Source organism: Calonectris borealis, chromosome 14, assembly GCF_964195595.1.
Source record: "Calonectris borealis chromosome 14, bCalBor7.hap1.2, whole genome shotgun sequence".
NCBI classification, from domain to species: Eukaryota; Metazoa; Chordata; class Aves; order Procellariiformes; family Procellariidae; genus Calonectris; species Calonectris borealis.
Genome location: NC_134325.1, coordinates 20,818,341 through 20,832,812, shown reverse-complemented (window position 1 = coordinate 20,832,812; position 14,472 = coordinate 20,818,341). Strand labels below are relative to the sequence as shown.

At 45.4% G+C, this 14,472-nt stretch overlaps 1 protein-coding gene across 2 annotated transcripts in view; it reads left to right on the top strand.

Annotated features, from left to right (window-relative positions):
- CCDC9B (coiled-coil domain containing 9B) overlaps window positions 1–8,756 on the top strand; it is a 51,381-nt gene extending 42,625 nt beyond the window's left edge. Inside the window, exon 13 of one of the 2 annotated variants that reach the window (XM_075162823.1) lies at window positions 6,278–8,756. The gene's annotated coding sequence lies outside the window, so the exon portion shown is untranslated. The remainder of the gene's footprint in view (window positions 1–6,277) is intronic. The other variant, XM_075162822.1, reaches the window with a different exon arrangement.
- Window positions 8,757–14,472: the final 5,716 nt, after the last annotated feature.

Below are 14,472 nucleotides of genomic sequence, written 5' to 3'. Positions count from 1 at the left end.
TTATTTGTAGTAGGGAGAAGAGCCAAGAGGAAGACAGAGGGACCTGTCTTTAACTGTCTGCTCCCTGTGTCCAATTTGTCAGGAACATCCCTTGGCAGACAAAAAAATGCGAGACCTGGATTTCTCTAGTACTAGCTCAGCACAACCAGAACAGTTCATCTGCATGGCTTGACAGCAGGGCTCCTAGGAGCAACAAAATAGCAACAATGACAACAATAACTACCACCAAAAAAGCAAAAGCTCATTTGGCTCAAGTCGGTTAAGTTGTCAGTGTGTTTGGAGCGAAAAGGTCTCGTGTCTATTCCTGCTGTTGCTTTGAAGTTCCCAGATCAACATGACAGGCTGCATAATGACACAGATGGCAGTCATAAATAACCACCGGCTGGTAACAGTCACTTCCCTTCTCCCTTGGCTTCTGTTTCCTAGTGCTCTACAGACAGATTAGTTTTAGACTATGGTACATATAAAAAGCTGCAAAGATTTACTTTATTTTCATTTAATTCTCCCTAAAGTGTTATTTCACAGTAATTCTTTGGAACCAGATCCCTCAGGGTTGCCCCCATTTGAGGTGCGTTTGAATCCTTGGCAGGGTTTTCCTATTTGGTTTTTTGGCTTTTTGAGCCTGATACCTGCAACTTACTCCAGATGATGCTTCAGGGCAAGGATTGCCCAAAATGCAACCCATAGGAAACCTGCATTCAGCAAAGCCGTTGCATACGGCCCACAAAGGGACTTGATAGGTGTGGCCATCCTCGAGGGAAACGGCACTGCATCTGCTGGAGTCCCTTCAGGAACGTAACAACATGTGGCAGGCTAATGATTCTGCCTTTTTCAGCCTATCTAATAAAAAGTGCAGCATTATCAGGCAGAGCTAGGTTTACCAAGAACCACGAAAAGAGCATCGTTCGGGAAGCTGAAAGAGTGGTAAGATCAAGCATTAAACAAAGAGCTGCACTTTTTTGTTAGAATGCAAAATTAAAAGTTTATTTATTCCTTTTGTGTCTAGTACCATGAGTTCAGGTGCCCAAACCACCTTACTTATTTGCTTCCTCTCACTACTTGAGTATAATCTTTAAGGAACAGGTAGTCCTGAGTGAATGACCCATAATCCAGTTTAAAGGCTGTGGGCTGGTGGCTCGCATATAGTTTTTAACAGTTGATGCTTACACTGAATTGCAGATGTCCGTGCCTAATTGTATTGATCTGACATCAGGCCAATTACAAGATTATCCCATTGCAGCAGGGGAAGGAGGGGGTGTTTTTCACCCTGTGGTGTGTGAACAATGATAACACAAGTTCTCTGTAGATGAAGGACTTCATGTGGCAAGGTAAATGGGTTGTTGTTATGCAAGCCTCCAGGAGGTAGAGCAGTTCTGTCGTGGTAAATCCAGGCCAGCTGGAAACCTTTACTGTGTTCTCCGTCCATGTAACCAGCAGACATTGTACCAGGGAATGCCCTGAAGTGCCTGGTAGCATACATGAGAGAAGTCTGTGCTGAGAATCCAAATTATACAGAGTCTGAATGACTACTGTCTTGGAGGACAGAGAGTTCGTAGCAAAAAAGGAGGATGATTATTGTAACGGGCACCCACATGAGATATGACCAGCCTTAAGGAGAAGCATCTGGAGGGATGTGCCATCATGGATTATCAAGACTGGTCGATAATTTCCTGCCAGAAGGTAGCAGGTAATTTCCCAGTGAGATTGGTGGGGTTTTTTTTCTGTGAAAAATACAGATTTGACAAATGCCATGCATGTAGCAGAAATGTGTCTGCTTCAACATTTCGTATTTCATAAAACCCAAACTGGAGCCCTCATTAAACCTTTTCAAAACAGAAAATTTTAATGTTATGTTTTTAAATACTGATGATTCAGTTTTGATACGGTGCAATTTTTGGAAAATCAGCATTGAAACAGATGGTGTGATTTTGCAAAATACCACCTCTCAACCCTGAAAGGAATGCAAAAATATCATTCCATTAAGAAGTTTATATTGTGGAATTTCCATCAAGTAGAAAATCCTGTACCAAGTCACTTCACCTGATGCCAGGACATGCCCTCTGTTCACGGATCTCACACGTCCCAAAGCAGGGCAGATATCTGTAGCAGCAATAGACATCAGTAATCAGTGATAACAATATGCTCCCCACCTGCCCTGCTCCTGGGCTTTGTGTGGCCCATGTCCCACACACATTAATGCGCAGATTTCACTCCCCACCACAGATGCTGCTCATCCATTTCTGCAAAACAGCAGCTCCTTGCAGCAATCAGCCATCATGTGGCTTTCACAGCTTCCACTGTTAATGTCTATTTATGGCACTAAAAATCTCCTTCACCTTCAAACCAGTTGGAGATGCTGTGCAGAGTGTGGTGGGGCTTTCATCCTTTGCTTCAAATAACAAGGAATAAATATTTACCCGAAGTGCAGGACTGGAATCCCTGGAGAATGTCCAACAAGTCCCAGAGAAGTAAACGATACACAAAAACCACAGAAGCTTTTCCCTGAATTCTCTTGAGAAAATTAATCTTAACATCTTTAGAGAAAATGCAGCTGGGGGTAGATTTCCAGAGCAGCTCCAGGGATCTGACCTTGCAGCTCTGGCTGACGTAAACAGGAGTGGGGCAGGCAGGGCCTGTGTGCTGCAGGATTGAGGAGGTCAGAAGAGGTCAGCTTTCTGATGCAAACCAGTGCTAAAGGTTGGTGCAGGAAGCAGTACAACCAGAAACCAACACTTCTCAATACAGTTACGGAGCTACCGAAGAATATAACAGTTTCCTCAAGGTTCAAGACACAAGAATATACCGTCTGCTGTTATGGCTTGGAAGTTGGCCTAGGATGGGCAGGCTGAGGTCTCAAGGGCTTGACTTGAATAGCATCGGCCTCGCTGGTCCTTCCTGCAGCCCACGACACCTTCTGGAGCCCACCATCAGGCTATGGGCGTTTAAAATTCCCAGAGCACGTCTTAGCACCGCATACCACCAAAGTGGAGAGTTTAGTCCTCGTGCAGAAATAGGGAGTGGTACGGCTTAATACAGGACTTGATGCAGTTACCTTCATACTTCTGGAGTGACGGAAAGCCTTTCCCGTGGCACAACATGGGAAAATACTACTAACACTGGAAAACACAGGGATTATGTGAGAATGGTTCAACAGAAATGTACTTGGACTGAAGAAACACAGGGAAGGACTCCAGGGATGTTCAGGGAACGGTTGTTTAGTCTAGCAAAATGAAGGCACAAAGTGATCTCTAAAATACAGTGGGGGAGTAAACACCAGTGAAGGAGAAGAAACATTCAAGTCAGAAAACAATGCTGGTGCAAGAATCAATGTATCAAAGAAGCCCATGAACAAATATGGGAAAATTAGAAAAAGGTTGCTACCTGTCAGAGGACAGATGACGTGGAGGCATGCCACGGCTGAACTTCCGCCACCTTCGAGGCTGGCCTGACCAGCATGCTTTGGCAGGGATTAGGTAACGCGATGCTTGTGACAGCAACAGGATTTGATGACAAAGTTGTGTATGCTCTTGTCAAAGCTGGTGACCACTGTCAAAGCAGATGCTTTCACTGACACCCAAAAGAATTAGCACACACATCCCATCTGGAAACGCAGGCTTTTTACTCTTAAATCTCTCTGGCACTTTGCAAGAGCTTCTGTCTCTGGTTTGTCAGGGTGACTTGAGGAGAGAAGGAACTATTAGAAGCTGTTAATGCGTTGAGAGTCACAGACTAGAGCTAGTCATTGGAGCACCTATACTTCCTTCTGGCTACTTATTGAAGCTTAACAAGTCTAAATGTAATTTAGGGCTCTGACAGGCAAGCTGTTGCCATTCTAAACGTTGAAACCGGAGTGGCTCTTGTAGCCTGCAGTTGTTGCTGTTCTCGCAGAGCTGGCAGAAGGAAGCACGTGCCCATACCTCAGCCACCTGTGTTAACCCTCTTAATGTAAACCCCAGATGAAAAGGAGTTAGAGATAAATGTACCACGTTGTGGTCTGCCATGCAAAGGGGCATCTTCCTTTCTGCCACCTCTGCTGTTGAGAAGGGACAGACAGACTGTAGAGAATGAGAATATCTTAAACCACTCCAACGGGAATCTCCACCAAAGACTGTCTTTACATATTTAAGCTCATCAAGGGTTGCAGTGATAATTTTTCTACCAGTGGCAAATCTAGACAGGATTAGGATTTTTTTTTTCCCCTTAAAGAAATCAGTTCTAATTCAAATCAGAATTAATTCAGGGATGTCCAATGGCCTGTGCTAGGTAGAAGATGTCTCGTGATCTTACTGGTCTTTTTTCTGGCCTTACGGTGTATGTTGGAACAGCTGATATATATATCTATTTAAAAAAAGCTAAGTGAGAAAATCTGGTATAATGATGTCTAACAGATGGTCCTTACGCGTCATGTCTGAGTTTGCCTTGTGGTATTTCACGAGACTGTCTGAGTGGTTCACTAAGAACAAAATTGTCTCTGGGAACTCTGGACCTGCCCCAGGAGAGACCTAACAAAATTGCGTCTTCCAACTCAAGCAGAGGATGGATAGTGCTAATCTCAGCTGAAGGAAGACGGGCCAAATTGCCAGACTTCATCAGCCAAATTCAGCTGCAGTCTTCAGGGACTTCATGTACATCCACCCCCATGACATGAGATTTAACCAGTAGGTCCTACGATGGACTGTTGTTGGCTTGGCTGTGAAAGTCATCCCATGACGTCCCACGTCCAGCCAGGCTCTGTCAGGCTGGGAAATGTGAGGCAGACAGGGCCTTTGAGACAGACCATCAGCGATCTGCATTAATCCTCTCACGCGACGGTGACACACGGAGTGCAATTTGGCACTGCCTCCCCTTGCTGCTGATGGCAGAGTCGAAGGCAGCCCACAGCCGCATCGCTCTCCTGAGCCCCGACTCACAACAGTCAAGCCAGCGCAGAGCTTGCTAAATCTCCGACTGGCCCTTGAGTTATGCATGGAAAAGAGGATACAGTGTGAAATGAGAGAAATGCTAATCACTATGTCTAATTACTAAGAGAAGTAATGACTTTAAAGCCCATCAGTGTCTTGGCTGTAAAGACTCACTCATGCACAGAAAGAAGGTGTCTGTATTGAAGGGACAATATTGCAAAATAGGAAGGAGAATTGTCTACCAGCACTAATAGCAGAGGGCTGCCAAAGATACTTTTGAAACCATAATAACAAAATAGATTAACAATAAACAGAGCTAGCTCTGGAGTCAGTTCGGACGTGTAAAACAGATTATTTTACAACATTTGGACCACCAAGCGCAACTCTGAAAATCTGCTTCCTGGCCCTTCCCAATAGCGTTAAATCCCAGAAGTGTGCTGCTGCAGCATTGAGCACCCCCTCGGCAGCAGGATACGGCCAACCCTGTCTGTTGCACACATACAGGACAATGAAAAATGTCTCCAGCTACAGTCTTAGAATCTCCTCTCAGCCGTACATAGCATCAATTATTTCAGTACCTCAGGTATGATTTCAGTGCAGTTCCTTATTAGGTATCTGTGGCTCTGTCCTTAAGTGATTCCTTTAGATGTTTCCTTTTTATGTGAGCCAAACTTACTATTGCCTCTCCTGCCTTCATGGTGTTTTATCTCTTTTTCTTTTTATACCCGCCCTCTGCCCTTTCTTGGGAGCTTTGGGTGCTGAAATCTGTATCAGCAAAAGGCAGATCTGTGGATTTAAACATGGATGCAGGAAAATGCCAGCTCAGCAATTCTGAGCAGCACCCAAGCATCTGGCAACTGGAGGGAAAAAAAAAGTTTGCCTTTCCCAATTAAAATCAATGTATCTAGGTCTGGAGGCAGCTACAGGACAGCAGGCTCCACTTATGGGTGAGTGTTCTCCCTAGAGAAAAGCTGATGCACCCTTCTGCCCTTGGCGAACACAAGTGCTGCAGCCCCAGGCCAGGTTTCACAAGAGAGGGACACAAAGCCCTGCCAAAATCAGTTGCTCCAGGTGCTGTACAAGCACACACAAAAACATATAAAGATAATTGTTCTTGCGACAAAAGGAGAGAGTGAAGTAGTCTTCTCTAACCCAGAGGAGGATTGGGAGCGTGTTTCATCCAGACTCAGTTCATCCCCTGGGCTGCAGAGCCCCTGTTGCTCCTATCAGATGTGGCAGGTAGGTGGTGGTACCCCCCAAGCAGCCCCAGCCATGCAGGAAGGTCAGATTGAAACTCAGCAGACATTTTTCATTTACTGCTCAGCAGTTCCCTAAAGACTGATAATCCCGCTGCTGTCTCTGCTCTTGTTTCACAGAATAACGTGCTGAAGGTGGTGGATGAGAAGAGAAGAGGAGCACAAGCTTGTCCTCACTCTTTGACCTTCTATGAAATCAGCTTTCAGCACCTCCCTGTGCCCTTCAGCCCCCATTCACAACACGTGGGGCTCCGTCACCACCCCCCACTCCCTGCTCACAGTTTCGGCATCACCCTTTGCTATCTGTATGCCAAAGGACAGGGAAAGCTACACACACTCCCAACCTACAAAGAAAACACCGTCACTTTTCTTTTGTATTTGTTTTGCCTATATTGCAGCTGTGCGGCAAGCCAATGAAATGTCTACTGGATGCACTTTATTTTATTTAATAACTAATTCTGTTTCAAGTTAAGATTTAGGTTTCTGGGCACCCCACCTGTTTCCTCCCCCAGAGGCTGGCAGGGAACTGCATGTGCCGGGAGGACGGCAGGGGCTGCGCGAGCTCTCCCTCGCCGTTGGGCAGGGAGCAGGCGACTGACAGAGCATTAGAAGACAGGGTGAGAGGCGTTACGTTGTAGTTCCGTAGGTGGATGAAACACTAGTGCTCAGAGCAGCTCTCGTACTAGAGGTTTGTATGTGGTTGAAGTGCTGGCAGAGATGTGCGGTAGTTGCATGGGTGGCGGGGCACAAAGGGGATGGAGCATTCTTGAGTTACATTGTGGGGCGCAGGTGCTTTTGACAAGCACACATCAACCGCAGCATCTTGTCCTTTACAAGCTTGCTTTCCTCCTCCCGTTAGATGTAGTAGGGCACAATCAGCAGAGGCTGAGTGAGCACATCAGGAGACTGCTTTTTTCTAAGTAAGGTGGCTGCTAGGTTGAGCAGGTATGCATGCAGCTCAGCAAAAAACACCGTGCCCGCTTCGTAAGACCAGGAAGACTGCAGTAATTGGAGAGACTTGTAGCTCTGTGCCACGCAGGGCAAGGAGGAGGACAGCACAAATGCAGTAAACTTCCTTCTCCACCACGCTGCACAAAGGAGTCGGCAGCAGAACCCAGGCCAGATTGGAGCTGAAGGTCTAAGGCTTCCTATCAAATGCTTTCACCTTCCTGGTTGTGCCTTTCACAGCCTTGTGCTTGAATAAGAGGGCAGCAGTTCCCCTGCAAGCTGCCATGCAGACATTTTGACCTGACCTTAAAAGATACCTTTCAAATCGAGGATCTGGATGAGCATTTACAAGCATAAATGAGCAAGAATGCCAGCTGCTTGGATTTCCAAGCAGCTAAGAGATTCAGAGCAAACTAGGACCTAGCTGAAATATGGCTACCCATTAAGGAGAAGGCAGAAAGCAGCCACAAGGAATAACACAACATAATTTCTGACTTCTGAATGACAGCAGAGAGGGTATCACCCTCATTTTGAAGCGCTGCTCTAAAACTTGATGCAGGAGTAAATGTACATGTAGACACATATGCGTGGAGATTTACTGAATTTCATTGCAGGATACATTCACTAACGAAAATGGCAGACTGCCTTGGTGATAAGGTTGGCATGTGTGGACTGAAATACTGTACGCTGTTTTAATAAACTAATATTTGCACAGATAAACATTTTGTTTTTCCACGTAACTTAGATCCACAGTACCTATCTCATGAAGGACAAGCCTGAGAATTTCCTCTATGTACCAAATTCAGGAGCGTTTACAGGCTTCAGACCAGGCTTTAGCCAGAAACAGAGTGTGCAGCTTTCATGTTTTAATAGTAGAAACATCTTCACCCCACCAAAGCCCAGGCTGGATTTATTTGGACTTATCCAAAAGATAGAAGAACAGATAGATAAAAACCAGACTGTAAAACTGCTCCAGGTCCTGGAGATTGTCTATCACTCGTAAAGGCTGATTTTCCTTATCTGACTGGCTCAAAAACTTGCTTACAATTGTTTAAATTTTTAATTTATTATTATTTTTTACATCAGGTCACTGACCTCAATCTTTGTCTGGTCAGCCTGAGTCATTACCCGGTCAATATACCAGGAACTGGCTTGCCTCACGGTCCATGCAAAAAGCAGTCTCAGATCAAGAGCCTGTTGGAGCCCAGCGCAGTCAGGCACACAGCCAGGTAGACAGGAACTTCTACACTGCCCCTGGTCCAGCACTTAGTTGTAGCGATAAAAAACCCAGCTGCAATTATTGCTATATCTTATCGCCCTAGACTCCTTTTTGAAAGGAAAACTGACACTTTCCCCCATTTCCCTCTTCTTTTTCTCCTGCAAATCCAAGTGACTTTGCATTTCATGATGCCTAGGAAGGACTGAGTTGTACCAAGCTCCTGGGATGGGACTGTACAGACAGTGCCTGTTCTAAGTGTAATTTTTTCCTGCTCATTGACACTTTGCTTGAATGCACTTTGGTTGGTGCCTGGATTGCAATTTTTCAGAAAACTGTGGCTAGTTGTTTCTTCTTTACAGTGAGAGAAAAGACTGAGAAGTTGAAAAATCTGATGTAGAGGGATTATTTATATGAAATAAAAGTTGTAATGAGGAAAAAGCTCCAGTTTCTTAGTGTTTCTCAGTCCCACATGTAGAGTTTTCTGAGTTGAATCAGTAATCTTTGCTTTTTAGAGCAACAGCTCCAATTCAGATCGCTTACCCCTTAGGAAAACCCTAACTCTTGGGCGAGGTCAGCTAACTCACCCAAAAAGCTCACTGCAGTGATGACAGCTGGCATCGTAACACAAGGCTCACTTTTTCATAGAGGCATCAAAGCCTTCTCATTGCCACAGCACTTTTCTTGCAAGCAAATGCAACGGCAGCTTGCAGAGTGCAAATTCATCTGCCTATAGCGGTACCTGTTTCCTCCCAGCAGTGGTTGGTAGCTCAGGGATTTTGTGAAAGTTACTCTAGCTCTTCCAGACAACAGGAAAGCAGCAGGGATGACTCTCAGGCAGAAAACCTCTTTTTCTTTAAACCAAAGGAACAGCTTGCCGCTAGACACTCTCCTAGTTGGCAAAATTTACCATCAGTTTCAACACAGCAACTCTGTAGCTAAAACTGGTAGCAAAATTGATTTCAGACTAGTGAATCAACTTGTGTATAGAGAGATCAGTTTAAAAAACCTCAAGCCAAAGACAAAAATACATCTGGATAAAGTTGGAGATACTTCAGTTTCCAAAGCTTTATCAAGCCAATTCCGGCAGGAGGCAACAACATAAAATCTTGACAGCAGTTCCAGCTCTCCATTCCTATCTCAACAAGTCTAATACCTACAGCAGCAGCATACCGCACAGATTACTAGCAAGTAAAGCCCTATACAGGGTCTAGAAGTAGAAATAAAAGAAACATTCACTGATTTTCCACACCAGATCCCCTCCAGATAAATTGGTTGCAAATGGCATAGGAGCCTGAAGCTAAACTGGCATTTCGTCAGAAATTTTTGTATTTAAAGTGTGTAATACAGTAGTTAGTGCTTTTTAAGTTATGTGGAAAGCTTTTTAAGTCAATTAGAGGCACGGAGCAGGAGCAGGGTACAGCACTGCTGTGAAGTTCAAAACACTGCCTGCTGCCTTCACTTGGAATGGTTGTACAACAACAGCTCGACCAGTTCACAGGCTCACAGACTCGGCAGGTACTGCCAGGCAAAGCTAACGCATCGGGAATTCCGCCGCTGTTTCTGATCACACCAGCTTAGTGCAGCGACACAACAGCTGACCAGATACGAGGCTCTCCCAAAACTGCCTCTGAACACAGGCGGAATAGCCAGAAGTCAAGCTTCACCTCCTTAGCTTTATGCACCAGCTCAGGTACAACTGTTTCTTACAACATTCCCCTCTCCACACACTTCAGCACCTCCAGGACTTGCAGCCAGCCTTCAGTAACACACACACCCGTGCATAACACTTTCCAAAGCGGCCCACTGAGATTAGTTTTGGCTTCTGTGAAGGAGATCCCCCATGCCCAGAAGCAGCCACTGATTTTGTTATCAACACGACACACAAGACTGCTTTTCAGCCACACTCGTGAATTAAGTCAAGATCTTGAGTAAAAATAACACCACCTTCCTTGCACGAAATACAGCCCCGTCCCAAGAACCTGGGATTAAGATGGTATGTGTTACATCAGTTGAGAGCACGAGAGAACATGCATGGGGAAAAGGTAGCTTTTAGAAGATGAAAATGTGAGCCAGCTGCTGGAGCATATTGCATGCTCCAGTAACTTTTTAACCAGCTATTTCCCTTCTGGTCCCTCTGCACGTGACTTACATCTATGCACTCTGCTTGAACAAATTGAGCTCAATGGGACAAGACCAGTCTGTACAGGCAGAGGGCAAGTAGTATATGTCAATAAATAGGTGTAAGCCCAAAAGCATCTACATGCAAGGAAGGAACCAAGAAGGTTCGAGAAAACATCCTCTGATCTAGATATACCTTTGACTGGACATCATTAATAATTCTTCACTTACTACTCCTCCTTTTAGGGAGCGCTTCCATTTGACAGAGCTTGCAGTTCACAGCCTTCTGTAAGGATCTAAGCAGAGGCAGCGTTACACAGTGCTGGAAGGTCACCATTGTCATGTGAGAGTTGGACAAGGCAGTATTAGCAGAAATTTTCTCACAAGTCATCCGATTCCTCCCTCATGAGACTCTTCTCAGTCAGAAAGGAAAAGCAGAACATGACCTGGTCTTCTCTCCATCCTCTTAAGCAATTACTGTGATTAGGAACTGGAAAAATCAAAGCTACCATGGTATTTACCGTCCCTTGACACTTGACAACGATGCATTCTATTGCCATGTTTCAGAACTAAGTTGCACCTGAAGCACAAATGTACGGTGACTGCTGTTCTCTGTGCCACAATTTTTTAAAGGCTCTTAGAGGACAAAAATCTGGAACTCAGGCCCTAAATGATACAGAGATTCAAAGCTTGCAGGAAAGTTGGCATTACAGAATTATTAGCATGTTTAATCAATAAAAAACTGAAGTAAAAAAATAGAAGCACAGGTGCCACTATTCCAACCATATCCTTACAGCCATCATGCTTTTACAGGAGCATCCCGCAGTTCAAAGTTTTGACTCTTGTTAACCTTCTTATATCACTAAAGCAAAGGGCCTAAGACCCAACATTTCACTCGTGTTTGATCATCTTCTTCGTCCAAACTGACCTTCAGACAACTCCCTTTCACACAGATCTACACACACTGGAAATAGGACACAGTTCTGTTGCAAGTAACGTGCAGGACAGCATTTGTGTGAAGGGAATAAGCCTTACCAGCAATTCCAAGGAAATAACATTACAAATCATGAGGTTACAGCGATTTCTATCTAGGAAGCAACACAAAAGCCTGTGCCTTATCTCGCCTGATAGAACTACAGTGAGTGAACTGTTTTTTTTTTTTTTTTGAGGAGCAATGAAGGGAAAGACTGAATTGGAGCTGAAGTAATACAACAGATAACAAGACAGTCTGCCTTTTAAACCTCAGGTTTACCCAAGACTGGTGACCGCACCATTTTAGGGCACTAAAAAATTACGTTCAGGGCACTAAAATTACTGTCTCAGTACAAAGATGGCAACATAATGCAAAAATTCACAGCCCAAGATGACAATCCAGCTGTTATCTGTTGCAGCCAACCTACTTTGCAAGAAATCCCTAGTACCCTGAATTTTAAAAAGTTAGCTTATATCTAAAAACCAGTCCAGACAAACCATTTTTGTTACTAAAATTATTTGCAAAGTGCACTTAGTCACTGATTTCTTGGACAGTGCCACAAAGAAAGTAACAAGCACAGAGACTGGCTCATCGCAGGCTGGAAACAGTAGTACCTCAAGGGGAACGTATTTTCCTCTGGAGAACTCTGATTCCTGGCTAGGGAAAGGATATAGTAGAGATTATAGCTGCAGAATCTAGGTCCAAAAGGGTTTTGGAAAACAAAACCCTTTTGGACGTAGATTCTACATCCGTTAAGCCAGCAGTCCGCAATCCTGCATCTTCACAAGCCAAAGTCTCCCCCCCATTGCACACTTAGTACAACAGTAGTGAAGTAACAGGATGCTCCAAACCCCGTTGTAACAGGTACAGAAACAGAAGTGTTTCACTTAAATCTCAATTTGTCAGCAGAGGAGAAGATGCAAAAAGACAGTCTGGGAAATCAAGCCTGCACTTTCACACAGGAATGAAGACAGCCACAACCATCTTAGTACTGGCTCATCAACTATTTTTAGCACCAGAAAGGGAGGCAACCATCAGCAATGGGTCTATTCCCATTGATAAAGCGGATCTGAAGCCTGTCGCTGTCCGAAAGATCCTTTGCCACCAAAACCACAAACCAGGTGAAGAGCTTTAAGTTGTTCCTGCTCCTGAATACAAGGCATCTCTCTGCAGTTAGATGACAGGTTGGAAGAGGGCCACGCAGCCCATTTAATTCAATTCACTTCCTCTTCCATCTGCTCTACGCAGCCATGCTCTATTAGTCTTCTGAGAGCAATTGTATTTAAAGTGAAAAATGCCAGGAGTCCATGTACGTCCAGCATACATTGGATGTACTGTTCAAAGCCACTACAGATTCACCAGTTCCGAGCTGCAGGCCAGGACCAGAGAAATCCCAGCATCTGTGTAATTCCACCCAGCTTTTATTTATCTTTAAAGGTTTTAAACGTTAAACACAAGCTCCCTCCCAGAGACGCTTCCCAACTGGTTCTGCATTTACTACCAGAGCCAAGAAACAGACTAAACTCAACTGGCACCACGCAATGAGCCTGTTTTGTTTCTCTTTTACTCATTCCTGCCTTAGAGAGCTGCCTTTCCCCCTACAACCAGAGGTGTACACCAAGGAGAGCAAACAGCATCATTACCACCAGGACCCAGAGCTACTGCACGCGCCTGGCAGCCCCACGAACAGGCATCAGCACGCTGCAGGCAGAGCTGCCAAGGGAAAAAAATCACCCACTGCTTCAGAACGGACACACACGCGGCTAAACCCAGCCACACGTCTGGCCAAAGCTACGACCCGGTGCTGCTGCCAGGATGCCATCAGTCCTGCCACTACAGCGGGTAGATCGGAAGAGTTTAGAAGCAGCTCAGGAGGTGACAGGGTGGCAGGGCAGCCGCCTGCTACAGCGGCAGCTTTGGGCTTTCAGCTCCTTCACCAGCTCTTCTACCTACGCTGCAGCAATGTGGCAATGATCACATGCATGCTTTTGGCTAAAATGACTAAGCGTGATCTTTTTCCTTCCCAGCAGCTAGCCTTCTTTATTAGCGCATTAAAAACATACAGACTTCCCTGCATGCTCTCCAGAAAATGGAAAAGGAGAGTGGAAGATCACACCCAAACCACTCCCTCCTTTTGCCCAATTTCCTTCTGGAAGCCCACTGCCCCTGGTTTCTACCTTTAACAGATGCTGTAAAAGAAATGTCCAGCTGACACAGCTTTAACGCAACACCACAGGCCAAAGCATACTGATGAAACAGCTATTTCCCCCCCAACTTTAAAAGAAGTGCCATATTTTACAGTACCTTTAAAATTTGCACAACTGAAATACGTACAACACATCAGAGCACATTTTTATCCCTCAGCAGAGGAAATCCGAACTCCAGGGATCATTTCACAGGGATGCGGAATAGCCTGGCAGCCTCACAGTTAAGGCATTCAACCGAAACCATCAATCTGAAAAGCAGCTGCTCAGAATAACACAGGTCTTAGTTTCCTAGTTGACAGCCCACAGTCATTAAAGGCCAGGTTTTTCGCACTGCTCATCAACGAATAGGGCCACGCAGAACATTTCTGAAGACTACGGGGCAGGAAAACCCAGGAGGAGAGCCTGCCCAGGTCACATCACGAGACCGACCTCCTGACAGCACCAGCTCCAGGGTGCCACTGAGGTGCCGTGACCATCTGTAAGCTCAGCCACCCCATGCAGGCAAGAGCACGGGTGCACAAGCCACGACGCACCTCGCAGCACGCTGCACCGCACCCCGCCGCAGCTGCCCACGGGAGCCCACTGCGAGAACTCCACCTGCTTCTGTCGGGAAAGATCAAACCTTCTTTCACCACCAGTGCTTAGCTGCTATGATTAGCCACGTATGGAAGTTTCTCCAGCCTCACTTGAGGAGACCAATGACAAATGAATCAACAACATTATATGCCACAGTTGCCCATCACAGCGGGCAAACCATTTTTGCTGCCCAGAGAGTCCTTCCAGTTCGACATTCCGCCCAAATCCTCCTCCCACTGCCAAAGAGAACATACTGTATTACAGAGACTTTCAT